At 47.0% G+C, this 17,988-nt stretch overlaps 1 protein-coding gene across 1 annotated transcript in view; it reads left to right on the forward strand.

Annotated features, from left to right (window-relative positions):
- The window catches only part of LOC8053393 (complexin), a 1,077,036-nt gene that overhangs the window by 26,014 nt on the left and 1,033,034 nt on the right, over window positions 1-17,988 (forward strand). The gene's annotated exons all lie outside the window — the stretch shown is intronic.

Consider the following 17,988-nt stretch of genomic DNA (forward strand, 5'->3'; position numbering starts at 1 on the left):
TCCTCTAAGACGCCGTCCTCGACGTCGTCTTAGAGGTCGTCCTATAGATCACCGCAAAGATCGTTCTAGACGTCGTCTTTGACGTCATCCTAGACGTCGTCCTTGAGGTCGTCCTTGAGTTCTTCCTGTATATGTCGTCCTACACGTCGTCTTCGACGGCGTCCTCTAGGACGTCGTCCTCCACGTCATTCTAGCAAGCAGATAGACCCTCGCCGCGCATACAAGGAGCTGCAGTACGCACACATTCACAATTGTTCCCAAGCTACGACGCAATTATCGGCTTGGGTTGAGCTGTTGGTAGATGGTGAAAGATGGTGGTGAAACAGCCTGAACATTAAACGATTACACAGAGACAAGACAAGACACACACGAAAATGCAGTGATGGTGGGGAAACAGCTTGAACAATAAGCAATTACACAGAGACAGAAAATTAATTAGACAGAGACGCAGCAAGCACTCAGTTTTGAAGTGACGCTCTGCAAAACCAATAATAAAAAATAAACTGTTTCCTAAAAATTTTCGTAGTAGTACTCACAGTAAGCTGCGTCGTGAGACTCATGGCGAATGTTACCGCAATAGACCCTTTCCGAAATTCAGTGCCATCTGGTGGTTTGTAAAGCAGTTTACGTTTTGCCATATCAATGGCGGAAATTAACTTGTATCGGAACCGTCACTTTCGCAAGTCAACGGCACGCGAGAAATTGTTCAGTGTGAGTTTTTTCTCGATCACTTTCAGTTCGATGGTGACCAAGAACCTGCATTCAGAACAAAGCTCCAACCCACTCAGATGCCTCGAGAAAATTCTATACACCAAAGTGCTTTAAAGCCAATTGTGTGCCGCCCACAGATTGTCTGGATCTGAGTTATTAGAAATAAACGCTTACGTAGCTCTTGAGTTCCATTCCTACGTCACGTCGTACTGACCGCCCGAATGTACAGGCCTCGCATCATCAGCTCAGAAGCATCTTCAACGTCTTCCTTCATCAGTCACTAGAAGGCCGCCATTGGTATGGCAAAGATGCCGTTCCATAGATGATGATAGTGATCAAAGTGGCCAGACTGAATTTCGGAAAGGGTCTATTCATAGACAACCAACAATAGTGGTTTCTGCAGCGCTACAAAATAAGTACCGAAACCGATCGCACCTCGTACTGGTAGTTAGATGCGACTACAAGACCCCTGAAACATTTACACATTTCGTACAATCAGTGACAAAACAGCGGTAATTTGCTGATTCAAAAAACACTTTTGAGAGACCTAGTTATTAAATAGATTTCCCACTCCCAAGAGGGAATCAAGAGTTGCGCCATCCTGGAAGCGCTTTGTTTGTTATTATTTCTTGCTTTAAAAAGAGGCGACGCAACAATTTTTCTACTTCGCGCAAATAACGCTTAAAACGGATCCCCAACGTTAATGACCTATGAAACACGCGTTCGTTCATCACCCCACGCAATAGAAGTCCCAGAAAAAAATTTAAGAAAAACGAGCAGTGTTCACCCCCTCAACTCACAGCCAGAACAAGCGGCCACGTGATCTGGAGCCGATTATATGCCGCCAGTGTTCCATAGCCACGCGCTGGGGTTGGCAAAGCGCAGGACACGCGCTGAGTTCCAGACATTGTTATGGCTCGGCTGTTGTCGTCGTTGCAGCGATTGGACACGGGTCACTACCCGAATGCTTCTCGAGCTAGCAATTATCACGAGCCCAAGTCGAGTGCCCACGCAATGCTCGGGTCCAATCTATGAACCGCATTTAAATATCGTCACTTGGGTGTACTGCGATCCCCACGTTACGTCATGAAATTTTGCAAAGGAGAGATTGCATGAAAATGATCGCTTTTGTCCTTGAAATTACACCGCAACAAAGGAGTTTCTTGGCCAGTGGCGTTGCGTTTGGGTATCCTTGAGTCCCAGGTGTGCCAGTAAGCTCGTGTAGAGTGAAAAACATTCCAATTGAATATCGTTGCACCGGTCCTTTAAGCAGTCCCCACTAGATTTCGTGGTCGCATATGTTGCTCGATGCAACCTTCGCAGAAACACAGGCCAGATTCACGAAACGATCTTACGCCAAAAATGTGCGTACGACAAAACATAAAAACAAATTCGTATTCACGAAACGAAATTATCGCAAGTTTTGCTCAGATTACGATAAAATCCTATGACAGCTTCGGAGCTGTCTTACGCACTTTTTACGATCAAATCAACATGGCCGACAACGTCGTTCAGTTAATTGGTCGCGACAACCAACGAACATTTATTTTTCTACGTGTTCTTTTCTCGCGTCCCAACTTCAAGCAGCGAGAAAAAAAAAAAAAAGGAAAGAAGTACTTGAAACCGACCACGACGGACATGAACGCTGGATCCACAAACACCGGGGAAAAGCTACAACAGGGACGATCGCACCGACCAAGCGACCGCCAAGGGCTCGCCCGGCGAGCTCAGCAGAATATAGGCTCAGCGAAGCACACTGACCTGCTCCGATGTTCCCTGGCCAAGACCGTCTACCCACGACCGGCTGGCTGGCTTGCTGAGTGGAATATGCGCCCGCGACCCTTGCGGACCCGTCCTGTTTGGACACCCTCTTCCCCTTGTCATCCCCCAAGGCAGCGGTGACGAACGTTATCGTCGAAAAGCGACTCTCATCGATTCTATCTCCTTGTTCTGTGGGATGTATAGAGCTCAAATAAACGCCGTATGGGTTACCTTCGCAATATGGTATGCGCACTTCGTTATTAGTTTGCCATTTTTTATTCCGACACGACGGTACGTCAACATTTTCGTGCTAGATCAGTTCGTGGAACCTACGCGATGGTGGTCCAACCTTGTTTTGCCGACTGGCACGTCAGCATCGTGTTGCAATCGTAAAATATCGGTCCCGAAGCGCTTACCAAGACGCGGTCCAACAGCGCCAATCTAGCACTTCCATCAAATGCGCGCGTCCGCTCCGAGTGTAAACAGGTATTTACGTGGGTCTTGCTGACGCTCTCGTAGTTCAAACGTATCTTGGACGTCGGCCCGCTCCTGCATCTCCTAGGCCGCGAAAAACGCCGCGGCGATTTGTTTCTGTCTACGACTTTTCGCAAACGACAGGCGCGAGCCGTCTTCTATTAGCAACGTTGACTTCGTAGCGATCGAGTTCGTAGCAGTCGACGAAAGCGGTTATACCGGCCTCGCCACTCGGGTCCCTTTTAAATCGTGTTAGCGTCGACATTTCACTGCACGAAAACGAAGCATCGACAAACGTTGGCGTAAAGACAGCCTCCGTTGGTTGTTCAAAAGCGACGTGCTCCGAACTGCTCCGAACATGGAGAATAGAAGGGTAGGAGAGGACATGACGTCAGCCGCGTAGCCTCCACAAGCCATGCTCCCTTGACGCCTCGCCTCTTTCTCATTTTCCTCCTTACTCTCACCACATCACGTGACCGTAGCTAGCCTTCGTGTAGCCTTCGATCAGATAAAACCTACCGGACGGAGCGCGCGCAAGCCTGCAAGGAATCCTCGTACAATCAACCATCCACCTCGCACGTGACATGTCACGCGCACCAATCGCCAGACAGATCTGCGGTCACGCTGGGCACAAAATCGTTTAAATTTTTTATGACTAGGCTCCACCAATATTGTAACGTGCCCCCTCCTAGTACTTCTAACCTCCTTGGCTCCGAACCATGCCGAGCTCTCCGATTGGTTGTTGGTGTTGCCAAAAGACGCCGTCGCCATAGCAACAGCCTGCTCTCGCGTGGATCGGGAGCTCGCGGGACACCGGAAGTTCTAGTTTATCTTTTCTAGCTAAGTTGTCGTAACCTAACTAACCTAAGAAGCTCTTCGTGAATCTGGCCTTAGATCTGCCTTCCGAAATGAGCTTCCGGGAACAGTTTTCTGATTTCTGGATTTGAGCGACGCGTATGTTTATACGGAAAACGCGTGCTCTTCCCGGGGGCATTGTTGGCGCACGCAGCACGACGCAGTGTCTCACGACGGCTTCGGTGCGCTTCTTCAAGGTGAACAAATAAGTCCTGACGGACCGAATCCTGCTTGCGGAAGGTCGGGGAGAAGGGTAGGTTGTTTTCTCACCGCCGCCGCTCTCTCCTCGCGTGATTGGCGGGATGTTTTGGTCCAGATTGGCGGCGACCCACATTTGTGTTGACGCATTAACTCGATTACGCACCGTTAATGGAGCGAGCGTTGAAACGGCCGCGAAGCCCGGCCCGTGGTTTGTTGACCTTCGCCGGCATGCCCAATGCTTATCAGGGCATTAGCGGGCTTTCCTTTCCCCTGTGGTGCTTCTTGGGCCAATTAGCCTTCAGCTCTTCTCTGCTGTTTTGCCCTTTGTTTCCTGGTTTCTTTTGCCGTGTATCCAACTCTCGGTGGCCCTGACGGATCGGTGTAGGATTATTCTGACTTCCCCGGTGCCAACAAGGCGCTCAAGGACGGAAGTGACCGTCCCGGTCGCTTCCGAGTCAAGGCGTGGTGACGCGGAGCAGTCTGGAACCGAAATTTTTTATCGATTCGGTTCCGGTTGGGGTTCACGGCTTTCGGTTCAATTCCGGTTCAGTTCCGGCGAGCAAACATAACTGTTCGAACCGGTTCGCACCGGTTTGAACAGCTAAATTGAGAATATATTTTCCGCGTTGTTTTTGCAATACACATTATTTCAACAGTGAAACGAGTCACTATAGTTTTTATTATTCGTAGAATCCACTTTTATTTTCAACTACGAAAAATAAATTGCGTTATCTAATTTCGATGAAACGGTAAAAAAAAAAGCTAGATTAACATATATGACTCAACATCTGTTTTCTTACCTTAGTCGCATATATTTTACCTGCATCGAGAGGTTATCAGTCTGATAGGTCGTCTAAAATATCGGTTAATGCTACAACTTTGCGTCGCAGTATTCAAAGTCGAATCCTGCTGTGCTCTTGAACCCAGGAATTAAGTGCAGTGCAGAAAATCATAAAATGGGCATGTCCTCGCCATATATATCCTGAAATCGAGTTTACAAGATATGTTTCACATTATATATAATGACGACGGAACTTAGCTAAAAGCAAAATTATTTTGAAAATGTCCGGAACGTTTTAGGACAAACCCTATTAGTCTACCTTTTATAGAAAAAAACTGAGCGGCAATCACAACGCTTGCTTTCCTGACCAATATTGTTTACACTCAGCCCCGTGATGCAGGTGAATAATCATGCAGAAAAGAGTGGCCTTCGTACTAAGATCAGATCTGGCCTAAAATAGCGCTTACCGAAGTGAAAATTTTCGACAGAGCTTGACTTTTAAGGTTTGTTCTTTACAAGATGCCAGTCAATTCGATTTGCAAATAAACATTACCCTTGCTAATTTTTGTTGTTGTTAAATAGAACACAGTATTTAATACTCTACTCGACATTGCAGCTACTTAATTTGTCACTTTCTGACAAATTACGTTACTTTCCAACACTTAGCAAAATCGCGGATAGTTTTTGCACGCTCTTGTCGTTTCGGTTCTGTATTGATTCATACCAAGGACATCATCAACAAAAGAAAATGCGCTCAATTTCTGAACTTTTGTCACCTATTCTGTTTAAAATACAACAGATTTCTTTATTTTATGTTTAATGTGTCGATAGAGTCCCTCTCACTAGTTCAAGCGAACGCAATGGAAATTTAAAAAAAAAAAAAAAAAAAATGGCCAAAAACGCTTTGCAGAGCGCCTTTAAGTTTAGACGCAACCGATGCTACAAGCGCGAGCATGTGGTCCTGAACAGTGCTTGCACTGCACGAGCGCGCGTGCTTGGCAATGACGCTGAAAGCCCGGAGCTCGTTATGTAGCTTTTGCTACGCTCACACTTAAAGTGAAACAGAGTATTGGGTTGTGTGTATGTTTATACAGCCTAGAACTTGGTCTGCCTCACAGGGGCGACGAGTCTCCCAGCTGTAGATGAGAAATTTAGCCAGTGCGGTACAGCCGCTAGCCTGGGGTCTTTAAAGGAGCGATGCAACAATTTTTGTACTGTGCACAAATACCGCTTAAAACGGATCCCTGACGTTAACGACCTATGAAACACGCGTTCGTTTTTCACCCCACGCAATAGAAATCCCAGAAAAAAATTTAAGAAAAATGAGCAGCGCTCACCCCCTCAACTCGCAGCCAGGACAAGCGGCCACGTGATCTGGAGCCGGTTATATGCCGCCAGTGTTGATCATAGCCACGCGCTGGTGTTGGCAAAGCGCAGGACACGCGCTGAGTTCCAGACATTGTTATGGCTCGGCTGTTGTCGTCGTTGCAGCGATTGGACACGGGTCACAACCCGAATGCTTCTCGAGCTAGCAATTGTCACGAGCCCAAGTCGAGTGCCCACGCAATGCTCGGGTCCAATCTATGAACCGCATTCAAATATCGTCACTTGGGTGTACTGCGATCCCCGAGTTACGTCATCAAATTTTGCAAAGGAGAGATTGAATGAAAATTATCGCTTTTGTCCTTGAAATTACACCGCAACAAAGGAGTTTCTTGGCCAATGGCGTTGCGTGTGAGTATCCTTGAGTCCCAGGTGTGCCAGTAAGCTCGTGTGGAGAGAAAAACATTTCAATTGAATATCGTTGCACAGCTGCTTTAACGTGCATCACGCAGTAGTGATACACGACCGCACGCCGGTACGATGCTCATCCAGATCGAAACGGGCAGGGGTGGGGCTCGAACCCAGGATCCCTGGGTTCTGCAGCGCGAGCTTTCGCTCCACGTGCTCCGAGCTGGTGTGCGCTAGACCACTCGGCCACCGATCTCCCAAAACAGAGTATTGTGTTGAGAACATGACATTTAAAGGAGCGATGCAACAATTTTTGTACTGTGTACAAATACCGCTTAAAATGGATCTCTAACGTTAATGACCTATGAAACACGCGTTCGTTTTTCACCCCACGCAATAGAAGTCCCAGAAAAAAATTAAAGAAAAACGAGCAGCGTTCACCCCCTCAACTCGCAGCCAGAACAAACGGCCACGTGATCTGGAGCCGATTATATGCCGCCAGTGTTGATCATAGCCACGCGCTGGGGTTGGCAAAGCGCAGGACACGCGCTGAGTTCCAGACATTGTTATGGCTCGGCTGTTGTCGTCGTTGCAGCGATTGGACACGGGTCACAACCCGAATGCTTCTCGAGCTAGCAATTGTCACGAGCCCAAGTCGAGTGCCCACGCAATGCTCGGGTCCAATCTATGAACCGCATTCAAATATCGTCACTTGGGTGTACTGCGATCCCCGAGTTACGTCATCAAATTTTGCAAAGGAGAGATTGAATGAAAATGATCGCTTTTGTCCTTGAAATTACACCGTAACAAAGGAGTTTCTTGGCCAATGGCGTTGCGTGTGAGTACCCTTGAGTCCCAGGTGTGCCAGTAAGCCCGTGTAGAGAGAAAAAAATTCCAACTGAATATCGTTGCACAGCTCCTTTAAGGGGTATTCACACGAGGGAGAAATCCCGGGGATTTCTCCCCGGCACGCGCATCCAACGACGAAAACGTCAGACTTTGCGATGTGCAAAAGCCTCGCGTTTTTATCTCGTGATGCGCGGGTGCCGGGGAGAAATCCCCGGGATTTCTCCCTCGTGTGAATACCCCTTTAGGGGGGATCGTTGGCCGAGTGGGCTGAAGCGCACACCCAGCTCGACGCGCGTAAAGCGAGAGCTCGCGCTGCAGAACCCAAGGATCCTGGGTTCGAGCCCCACCCCTGCCCGTTTCGATCTGGATGAGCATCGTACCGGCGTGCGATCGTGTATCACTACTGCGTGGTGCACGTTAAAGACCCCAGGCTAGCGGTTGTACTGCACTGGCTAAATTGCTCATCTACAGCGTGTGACTCGTCGCAACTTTAATGGCTGACCAACTACACGCTGTATAAATATCCTCACAACCCCAATTATTAGCGAGTTTTAGTAGACCGTGTTTCCCCCTCCGCTATGCCCCTCCGCTACCCGGAACTCTACAGCCAAGGCCATCGGCGTGCAGGCGCAGTGACGACTTCGCGCTCCGCTCTGCAGAGCGGCTGTACGAAAACGATCTACTAAAACTCCCTATTATAACATGACATTTCACCCTAAAACTGAACAGTTAAACATGGTTTGCACGTGACATCATCGCACTAAATGCTAGTGGCCATTGAGATTTCTTTTTGCTGAGAAAATCAAGTCCCGTGGTAAAAAATGCACGCTGCTGTAGGTTCGCGCTCAGTGAAACTCATTTATTTAGAAACAAAAATTATTCTTTGCTTGGTGCAGTCCGTGAGAAATGGCGCGAGCGTCTCGCACCACGAAAACACACTTTCTGGCAAAAGCGATTTTGCAAACGAAGTAGTTTTGCAGGGTCACGCTGTCTGGTCTGTGCCGAAGATGCGGAGCAGGATAACCTTCACAGCGCACTATTCCCCCACCCCCCTTTTCTTTTTTACGATGCTCCTCCAGAGAATACCTTTTATTTCTGAGGGACTCCCTCCTCCGTTTGGGGGTGCCGATTTGACAATCATATTTGTGTCACTTGTTAACGATAATCCTCCATTTATTTTATTTTCCTCACAAAAACTGTGAAGTTTAAACAAAACTGCGGGAATTTGAGCAGCTGCCACCATCGGCTTTCCCTCTGACGCTACTAGAATCTTTCTTTTCAGGTATCCCTGCGGTACGCAACCGTAGTTCTATTTATCGTGAGATTAATAAATAATACTTAGACCTTTCAATGCTTTTATTCTCGTCGACATTTTTCTGAGACAGTTGAGCAACAACGAAAACATGGTTGGGTTTCTGAATAACGTGTACATATAAAATAGGTGGTGCAACAACTTTCGCACTTTCAGTAAATACCGCTAAGAGGTAATCCCTGACGTTGATAACTTGCAAAAACACCCATTAGTCTTCCTCTCCTCTCAATGGCAGCTGGACGCAGAAAAAATAAAGGAAAGAAACAGTTTTCTCTTCTCAACTCGCTATTAGAACAAGCGGCGATGTGATCTGACGCCAATTGTATGCCGCGCCAGCGTTCGTCATGATCATGAGCAGGGGTTGGCAAAGAAGGGTTGGAAAGAAAGAAACAAAGAAAGAAAAGGAATTGAGCTTCAGACATCGTTAGAGTTCGGGTATTCTCAACTTTGGTTGAACATAATACAACACGAATGTTTGGCGATGCTGATTGCCAAGAACCCAAGCACTTGACTCGGGCTCATGGCAATCGAGTATGTCATGGTGCCACGTGACTCGCGGTGAGAAGTAGTGACGCCATGTGACGTCGCGCTGTCAACAAAGCTAATACATCTAGTGACGTTCTCAATTTAAGGCAACTGACGCGGTGAGTCACGTGGCTACATCACGGGGCCACGTGACGTGACATTATATGACAGCATGTCTTGACTTGACGTCCCGCAACCACGTGACAGATGATTAATCGTAGTGCCAATACAAAAGCGCCACAAAAAACCCACAATTTGTCATACAGCGCAATTTGGTATATGACACTTTGATCACAGCATAGAAATACAGCTGTCAATATTTACTTCTCAAACTCATTTTGCAAAAAAAAAAAAAAAAAGAACGAAAAAAAAACAGCACTGTGAACCGTTTTGAACCGGTTACCGTCGCATTGAACCAGTTACCGTTAAAAAAAGAGAAAAGAACTTGGCATTGCCAAACCCTTCATATCCTCCAAAATGTAGCGCTGGTGGTTTGAACCAGATGCCAAGGTTTTGAGGCTTGCCGCTATCTGTCTACAAAGTTAAAGCTATTTTTGAAATTTGCAATGCGAAAATGTGGCTCGTTTCCTGTGGCCAACACAATTCATCTCTATGCATTTGCTTGGTAAATCTGAATCAGCCTTTATTTGAAATTTTAGCTCTTATTGTTTCGTTGTGACGCACATTATTTATGTATTTATTCAGGTTCCCTCGCAGCGCCTACCAGGCATTCTTGCGAGGAGGGGACGATTATATATTTTCATAAATTTACAAGCGTTAGCGTTTCAAGAGACTCTGGTGTGGCTCCAAAAGTAGTAACGGGGGTTTACGCCGGCATACGGCCGCCAAGATCGATACAGTCGTGCGAGGTGACCAATTTAACGAGTGGCTGGGGACGTGGCATACCGAGCACGAATGTCCCAGTAACTCGAATTCGTATCTCGGCGTAACGTAGTTAGACGTCACTGTTCTTTCTCATTCGAATATTTTAGGCTGGAACCGTAAACCTTCGTTACTCAAACGCTTCGTTAGTGAAACGTGAACGAGTTCTTACTGACGTCAAGGGGAATCACTGACTGAAATATGGCGAATGAAGATAGCCAATTTACAAAGCGACGTCCATACATTTTTTTTTTTAAATTCCTAGTATACGATCGGCAGTACTGATTTTCGCCCTCCTCGAAAATAAATACGTTTATAGCCAACATTCTAGTATCTCTGCGATTACAAAACCGACCTACATAGATCGGAAGTTTTGATTAGTCACCCTTTAACATTTCCAAATCGTATAGCTGCTCCAAAAACCTGAAAGAATAGTAAAAAAGACGTACCTTGACTGACAACCGAGGCACCTCCAACCGCCCGTCAGACCACCATGTCTTCTTGTTGATAGTGATAACGATGATGTCTAGAGTTCCAAGCCGAAACTGTGAGAAATAGTACTCACTTCTAATTTTGTGCTTAATCCTCCCCTTTTCTCTGGTTAGATTAGCCCCCCCCCCCCCCCTCTCCCCTCTCCCTCTTATTTCCCTTAAAGGTGCTGTGCAACGTTTTTAACGTTGAAAGAATTGGCATCTTCTAATTTTGACATTGTTCACCTTGTCATGAAGGACAGAAAACACACATCCTTTCATCGAAATGTTGCAATTCTGCCGCGTAATCGCGAGACAAAAATTAGAATGTTCCCCGACCTGCAGCAGCGAGCGGCGGCCATGAGATACACGCGGCGTGACGTAATGGGGGGTCTTGTAGAAAGATAGCAAGTTGTGCGAATACCTGCTCGATACAAGGTTTTCTATAAATCTTGTCGTTCCAACACAAGTATAAATGCTTCGAAAACCTGGTATCATCGACAGAACTTTTATTATACGGAGTTTTAGTGGCACCATCTATCCTAGGTCCACAAAACCGTCAGCTCTGCTACCGCGAACAGCCGCCAGAAACCGAAGGGGAAGGGGGACAGAGCCGGACGGGTATGGTCGGACCCGGATGAGACTTTCCTCCTTTCACCAGATAGTTCGCGCGGCGCCCGCCAGCACGTGGTCACGCGGTCGCGAGCGGATGAGTTCTCGCTGCTCACTGATGGCTCTAGAGAGAGAGCTTCACCGGAACCCCGCACAAACCCCATTGACGTCGCAGCGCACGTGACTCGGAAGATGGTGAAGGAGTTGAGAGGTGCCGAAAACGTCAACCTTTGTCCATTTTTAAAATAAAAAACTATGGCATGCAGGCAAAAGCTTTTTTTTTTTTTTTTTGTTCTTTATTTCAGAAAGGTCGAGACACTAACTCCCAAATTATTTAAGCAAAACACTGAAACTTTTTCACAGCTCCTTTAAAGAGGCCCTGCAATCATATTTAAGCATATACACCGACACGCGGGCTTGACGTCACGGAGCTGCGGCGGCGCTGCGATCGCGCCGGAGCCGGGGGGTGTGGGCAAAAGCGCGCACGTTTTGCATGGGCGTCATAGCATTTCAGCATACCGCGAAGCTGTGTTGCCGTTAATTGCACCGAAATGTACAAGAAAAGCAGCGGAGTGAGTTTCCACAAGTTCCCGGCAGACTCTGAAAGGCATAGAAGGTGGATAATATCCGTGGATCGAAAAGAATGGTCGCCTCGCGCGAACGACCGTTTGTGCGGCAAACACTTTCTTGGGGGCAAGTGCGGCTTCCATTTCAATCTCTGTCCCGAGGCTTGCTTATGTGCAGGGAAACCGTTGTCTGTTCGAGACCACCCGGATTTTGTTCCCACGGTGTTCGCGCACAACGCACCGGCCAAGCGCTCGTACGAGGCTCGCTACGCCCGTTCTACCGAGTAGAAGGGGATCGGCGACAAAACGGCAGTGTTGTAGGCGTTACCAAAAAAAAAGTAACGAAATACGTTACTCGTTACTTGCAAATAAAAGGTACGCGTTACTGAGCTACGTTATCTAAAAATAAAAGGAACGCGTTGCCGCTACCGATAAAAAGTAAGGCACGTTACTTGTGCGTTATTTTTTTTTTTTTTAAATAATGATTTAACACATTTTACGGTTTTGACGATGCAGGTCATATATCAAGAAACATTATGTTTATGCAGAAACTGAACATAATTACTTTATTTCTTTTTTACGGTTTCACTTAACTACTTACGAGAAAAAACGCAAAGAAAAACATGGCTTGACGCCTAAAACACGGAAACAATTGAAGTGTAATTTTTTTAAGACTTGGGAAGTAGTAACGACTAACGTAACTACGTTACTTGAAATAGTAACATAAGTACGTTACCCGTTACTGTATCGAAAACGTAACGAGTAGGTTACTTCGTTACTGAAAAAAGTAACGCGTTCCTGGTAACGCCGTTACTTGTAGCCTGCCACCGCCAAGACTGCAGAACGGACAAACCTTTACTGGTTGTAATGCCTTGTGGTCATGAGGGTATGAAAAATATCATACCTTGACTTGCAGACGCTCTGTGTATTTAATCAATTAATGAATACACACACTTCCGCAGACCCACAGTCTGCTGACCCCGCCGGCAGTGCGGAAACCAACTCGATGTAATCGTAGACCTCGAGAGACTTGTACGCCTGCACCGTGTCGTCCGTGAACTGGCTTGGCGAAAAAACTAAATGAACGACGACCTGAGCCGTCGACTTCCGTGGCAGCAACTTTACGTCGGTAGTCCAGCAGGCCTTGTTTATGGCGTACGGATCCTCGTAGGCAACGCCGTCCACGCACAGTTTGTTTCGATACCTCTACCGTTCAGGCTCGGGCAACGAGCTCAAATAGTCGGGCATAGCATACGACATACGTTATGAGGAAATACGACGCACAAATAAAGATACAAGCGTCCCTACAACGTCCACAACGAGCGCACGCCATAGAGCGCAGTGGCGCAAACACGGAGAGCCGGGCTGCTTTTGCCCACATAGCTAACGCGCATGCGCGGCCTCCCGGCCGTGTTGGTAAACAGAGCCGCTCCGCGTGTCGGTCTATACCTTGTTTGCGGTTTCCACGTCTATTGGTGTTCGGGCAAGCCAGCGGGCACGGAGAGAGTAACTGAATATCAGTGCGTCATATTTTAACCGGACGACGCGGAAACCTCCTCCACCTACGGGGGCGACCCGCGATGCCGAAAGCGCGCGATATGTGACGTCTTTGGTCCTAGGCTTATCACTGGTCAGAGCCGCTAAAAGCTTCTTTTTAGTCGAAATACAAAATATACGTGGCGCGAACCGTTTCAATTACTTATAACAGTAGTTTTTGTTCACTATTTTAGATCAGAAAAGAAACAAATGCAGTTAGGAAGTACGGAAACAAGAAATGACTCGTCGACATACTCGCCACCAAGCGGTGGAAAAGGCGGCATATACTAGAGAGGTGCACCAACGAGCGGCGAGCGTAGAAAAGTCCGGGATGTACGCGGCGGCGCTGCGGTCGTATGGACTGGAGAATCCGACCGGTTCCGAGCGTTTCCAAGGCCTTCGGCGAGCTGCTTTGCCTTGCGGTTTCGCCTTTTGGCAGCGCGAAGTGGCCCTCGTTCTGAACTGATCTTTCCCCGTCCTTGCTGTCGTTTGTGGCCAATGAAGTTTCATGCCGAGTTAGTGTCTAATCGCGCAGCAAATGCAATGCGAGCCACCCTGGCAGCCCGCTTCATACAGCCTAGCCAGAACATGCTTTAGTGGCCCCCTCTCGAGCCGTCGACGCGTAGTGCGGCAGCCGTGACCGCCTCGCTGAGCTCAGTACCCCTACTTTAGTTCCGCAGCCACCCCAAGCAACCAAGGACGTGATGAAGGAGGTTATTTTTTCCTTGTTTTTTAAATTTTAATTTGCCTATACTTCTAAAATAAAGCGAAATTTAAGAAAAGAAGAGTTTAATTAAGTTACTACGTTCAGTGCGCTCAGGTTCGGTGCAAATTAAAAACCAGTAAAAAAGTCCTTGCAGGGTCCTTTTAACGATCCAAAAGACATGTGTTATACGCAGAGCCGAGTATGACACCGGCCGGTCTGTCACTTCAATGAAGTTATGTCCCGGAAAACTCGAGAAAAGGTGTTTTCAGGCGGAAACATCTTCTATAAAAGGTGTAAAATTTGTCGAACACCTTTCCGAAGCCGCCCAGAAGGTGTAACAACACTTCTTTTATACGCTCTGTAGCTGCACCAAAAATATACCTCGATCCTATTAAAAAAAAAAAAAAAAAAAAAAAAAATTTGCAAAGGTGTATTTGGTATGAAACACCTTTCTAACACCATTATAGGTGTTTTGAAGTTTACTGTGCAGCGAAGCGAGTAGTAAGATAGAATTTGAAGACAGACTAATCCCCTGTCAGAAGGTCAACTCAAATGCCATTTAGGCCAAGGGCCTTCGAGATTCCCAAAGGTCATTCAAACTTTCGGGTGTCAGACGTGTCGGAAAGCATCTCGGATGCCATTTAGGAGATATTTATTGCAAATATAGTATTCGATTTGTTGGAGACAACGGTTACCCAATTAGCAAAATAAACGGCTCGATAAAACAAAATTGCTGATGTATTGCCATTTATTTTTGTAAATAATATCATGGGTTGTGTTTATTTATATATACTTTTTAACGATTACACGTGTTTTTTCTAGCGAAGCAACTTTGTTTGGTACGGGCTGGTACAAGCCGCTCCAAGGACGACAATGATGTTCCCGCGCGAAAACTTTCCATTGTTCCTCGGCTTGTGAGTTTGTTCTCTGTCTGGTTCCTCGTCTGTTGGGAATATCAAGCCCAGAAAAAGAAGAAGAAGTCTGTTCTGTTTTCACTGCTATTGTGGGCGTCTCGCTATATTTTGATTTTAATCAAGTTTCTCACTGCTCGGGCCAGGGAAAAACCATACGATCTTCTAATTTGACGCATCGCTCACCGACCATGGCCGCGGAGGGCCTTCCTTCCGGCCAAGCTGCCACGCCAACCGAAATGGAACAGGATTCAACGGGTATGTCGAGCTCCTCAAGCACCATATCCTACTACGAAAGTATCTCTGATGATCAAGATATGAATTCAGAGCCATATCAAATGGTCCTGGGCCGAAAGAGACGCAAACCATCTACTAGCTCAGACTGCAGCAGTAAGACAGTCAAAACCATGACCCAGGCTCATCCCCGCCTTACAGTGATAATCAAGCCCAAAGATCCAGTAAGCATGATTGCAACAATTAACCCGATGAAGATTACAGAGAAACTTGAAATGACTGCTCCAGATGGGGTCATCTTGGTTAGGCCCAATCGAAGACTCAACGTGCTGGCGATTGACACAAGAAACACTGAAGCCACGAAAGCGCTTCTTGGACTCACCTCATTAGGTGGAATACCTGTCATCGCTTATGAACCACTTCCACGGGAATTGGCGGCCGGAGTGATCTACCAGGTACCAGCAGACATTACCGAAGCCGAGCTACAATCGGCAGTCCGTGCCACTGCACCCGTCATCTCCATTTCTCGACTGGGTAAATCTGAGTCTGTCAAAGTCGTCTTCAGCACGGACACACTACCAGAATATGTCACCGTGGGATACACAAGGTTCAAGTTGCAGCCGTACATAGAGAAACCACGTCAGTGCTGGAAATGCGGTCGTTTTGGACATGTCCAAACCGCCTGCACAAACGACGTGCGCTGCACTCGCTGTGGAGGAGCACACGACCGTATGAAGTGTGAAGCGGCTGACCTGCTCTGCACAAATTGCGGTAAAGCACATGACTCGACATCGCATCTGTGCCCTGTGTACCAAAGGGAAAAGAAAATATATCAGTACAAGAGCGAAGCTAAAGTTGGGTACACAACAGCAAAAGCGGCCCTACTGTCATCGAAGGAGAAAGTGTCCCAAGGTCGCTCTAAAACAGATGGTACAAAAACGAAACAAGACCTGGGAGCTCACCAACTTCTACAGGAGGGAATTCAAGATCCACAAACCTCCTCGTCAACTCAGCTGTCAAACGCTAGACAAATCCAAACACATGTGAAGCCAAGAGACGCCCAAGTATCCACCTTGGAGTTGAAGAATGAAAACGAATTTCCGAGACTCCCCAATTCAGCTTCGAAATCTGATGTAGAAGTCAAAGAAAACAGGCAACCCAGGCAGGACAAATCCAAGGCACCAGCCAAAGATCAACCGTCTGTTACTGGGGACAAGCTTCAAACAATCGTCAATGTCATCCGTAGTATCCTTTGTACATGGGAGTCTCCCCTATCCCAAGCACTACTAACTGTGATCGATGCAATACTTCCACTTATCAAGCTATGGTGTCGTTAGAGAAGCTTCGTGGTGAAGCCACCGTCCTTCAATGGAACGCGAGAGGTCTTCGAAACCGACTAGCGGACTTTCGTCAATTTGTGTTTAAATATCAATTTCTCGTTATTGCGATTTCAGAGTCGCGAGTGTCTCACAACACCAGGTTATCAGGATATGAACTGTATCATTCTCACGGAGGAAATGAACTCAGCAGAGTTTTACTCGGCGTTCGGAAGGATCTGACATTTGTTCAACATAACATCCCGCCACACCCTACAAATGAGTATATCGCAGCAACTATTAGAAAAGCAGAAGTTTCCTTCACAGTTATTGCTGGCTACATACCCCCTCGAGCACCCTTCGACGTTCAAAGGCTCGATACTATTCTACAGCAAACCCCATCCCCTCATATTCTGACGGGCGATTTCAACAGTCACCACGCATCATGGGGAAGTAAAAAGAATAACACTCGAGGACACGCATTATTTGACCTCACTCTAAAACATGATCTTGTAGTACTCAACGACGGAAGTCCGACGTATTTTAGAGGGGCATCTATGAGTAGTCCTTTAGATGTTTCGTTCGCATCTTCAACCCTCTCTGGGGAAACAACGTGGTTTGCTGATATTGAAACACACGGTAGCGATCATGTTCCTACATACACTACGATTCAAGGAATGCACTGCACGAAGCGACGTACCACAATGTGTTATACTGACTGGGATCTCTTTAAAACCAAAATGGAATCCGCATGTATCGCGGTAACCGAGCCAAAAGGTCTTGCAGAGGCTGTAACCTCTTCAACTTCTCAGGCGACAAAAAATGTCAACATGACAAAACCTCATACTGCAGTCGATGGTGAATATGAGCGTCTTCGGGCCATTCGTCGACGAGCAGAACGCCGGGCAAGGAAGACTAAGAATGTTGAGGATGTTCGGGCTTCTAGGCGAGCGCAAAAGCGTGTTCAACGCCACCTGGACAAACTTTCCAAAAGACGCTGGAGGTCACTTAGTTCCAACCTTGACCCGAGAAAACCACTCGATCGAACATGGCAAATAATGCGAAGCCTACGTGCAAGGCCACAGCAAATTCACCCGTTCTGCGCCATCAGTCTGAGTCGCCAAGTAACAGAAACAGTCGTCGCTGAAGAGTTCTGTATCAAGATCACTTCCAGCTCTTCAAGGCCTCATGACAAAGTCAGTGCACAGGAGGGACATGTATCCGTAAGTGTATGCAAGGCTATCGATGCATGTTTTACCTTAAAGGAACTTGATATGGCGCTCGAGATGTCTAACGTTAGGTCATCCCCAGGCACGGATGGTGTACGGTATTCAGCCTTACGCCACTTGGGGGAGGGGGCGAGGACCGCACTGCTACACATTTTTAACTCCTCGTGGGAAACGGGTTCTGTACCGAAGGAATGGAAAATTGCTCGGGTTCTACCAATCTTAAAACCTGGAAAATCTCCTTTAGACATTAACTCTTACCGTCCGATAGCATTAACAAGTTGCATAGGCAAAGTAATGGAGCGAATGCTGCTTACCCGTATGGTATG

This window comes from Ixodes scapularis, unplaced genomic scaffold (genome assembly GCF_016920785.2).
Source record: "Ixodes scapularis isolate PalLabHiFi unplaced genomic scaffold, ASM1692078v2 PGA_scaffold9__187_contigs__length_104089568, whole genome shotgun sequence".
Taxonomy (NCBI): Eukaryota; Metazoa; Arthropoda; class Arachnida; order Ixodida; family Ixodidae; genus Ixodes; species Ixodes scapularis.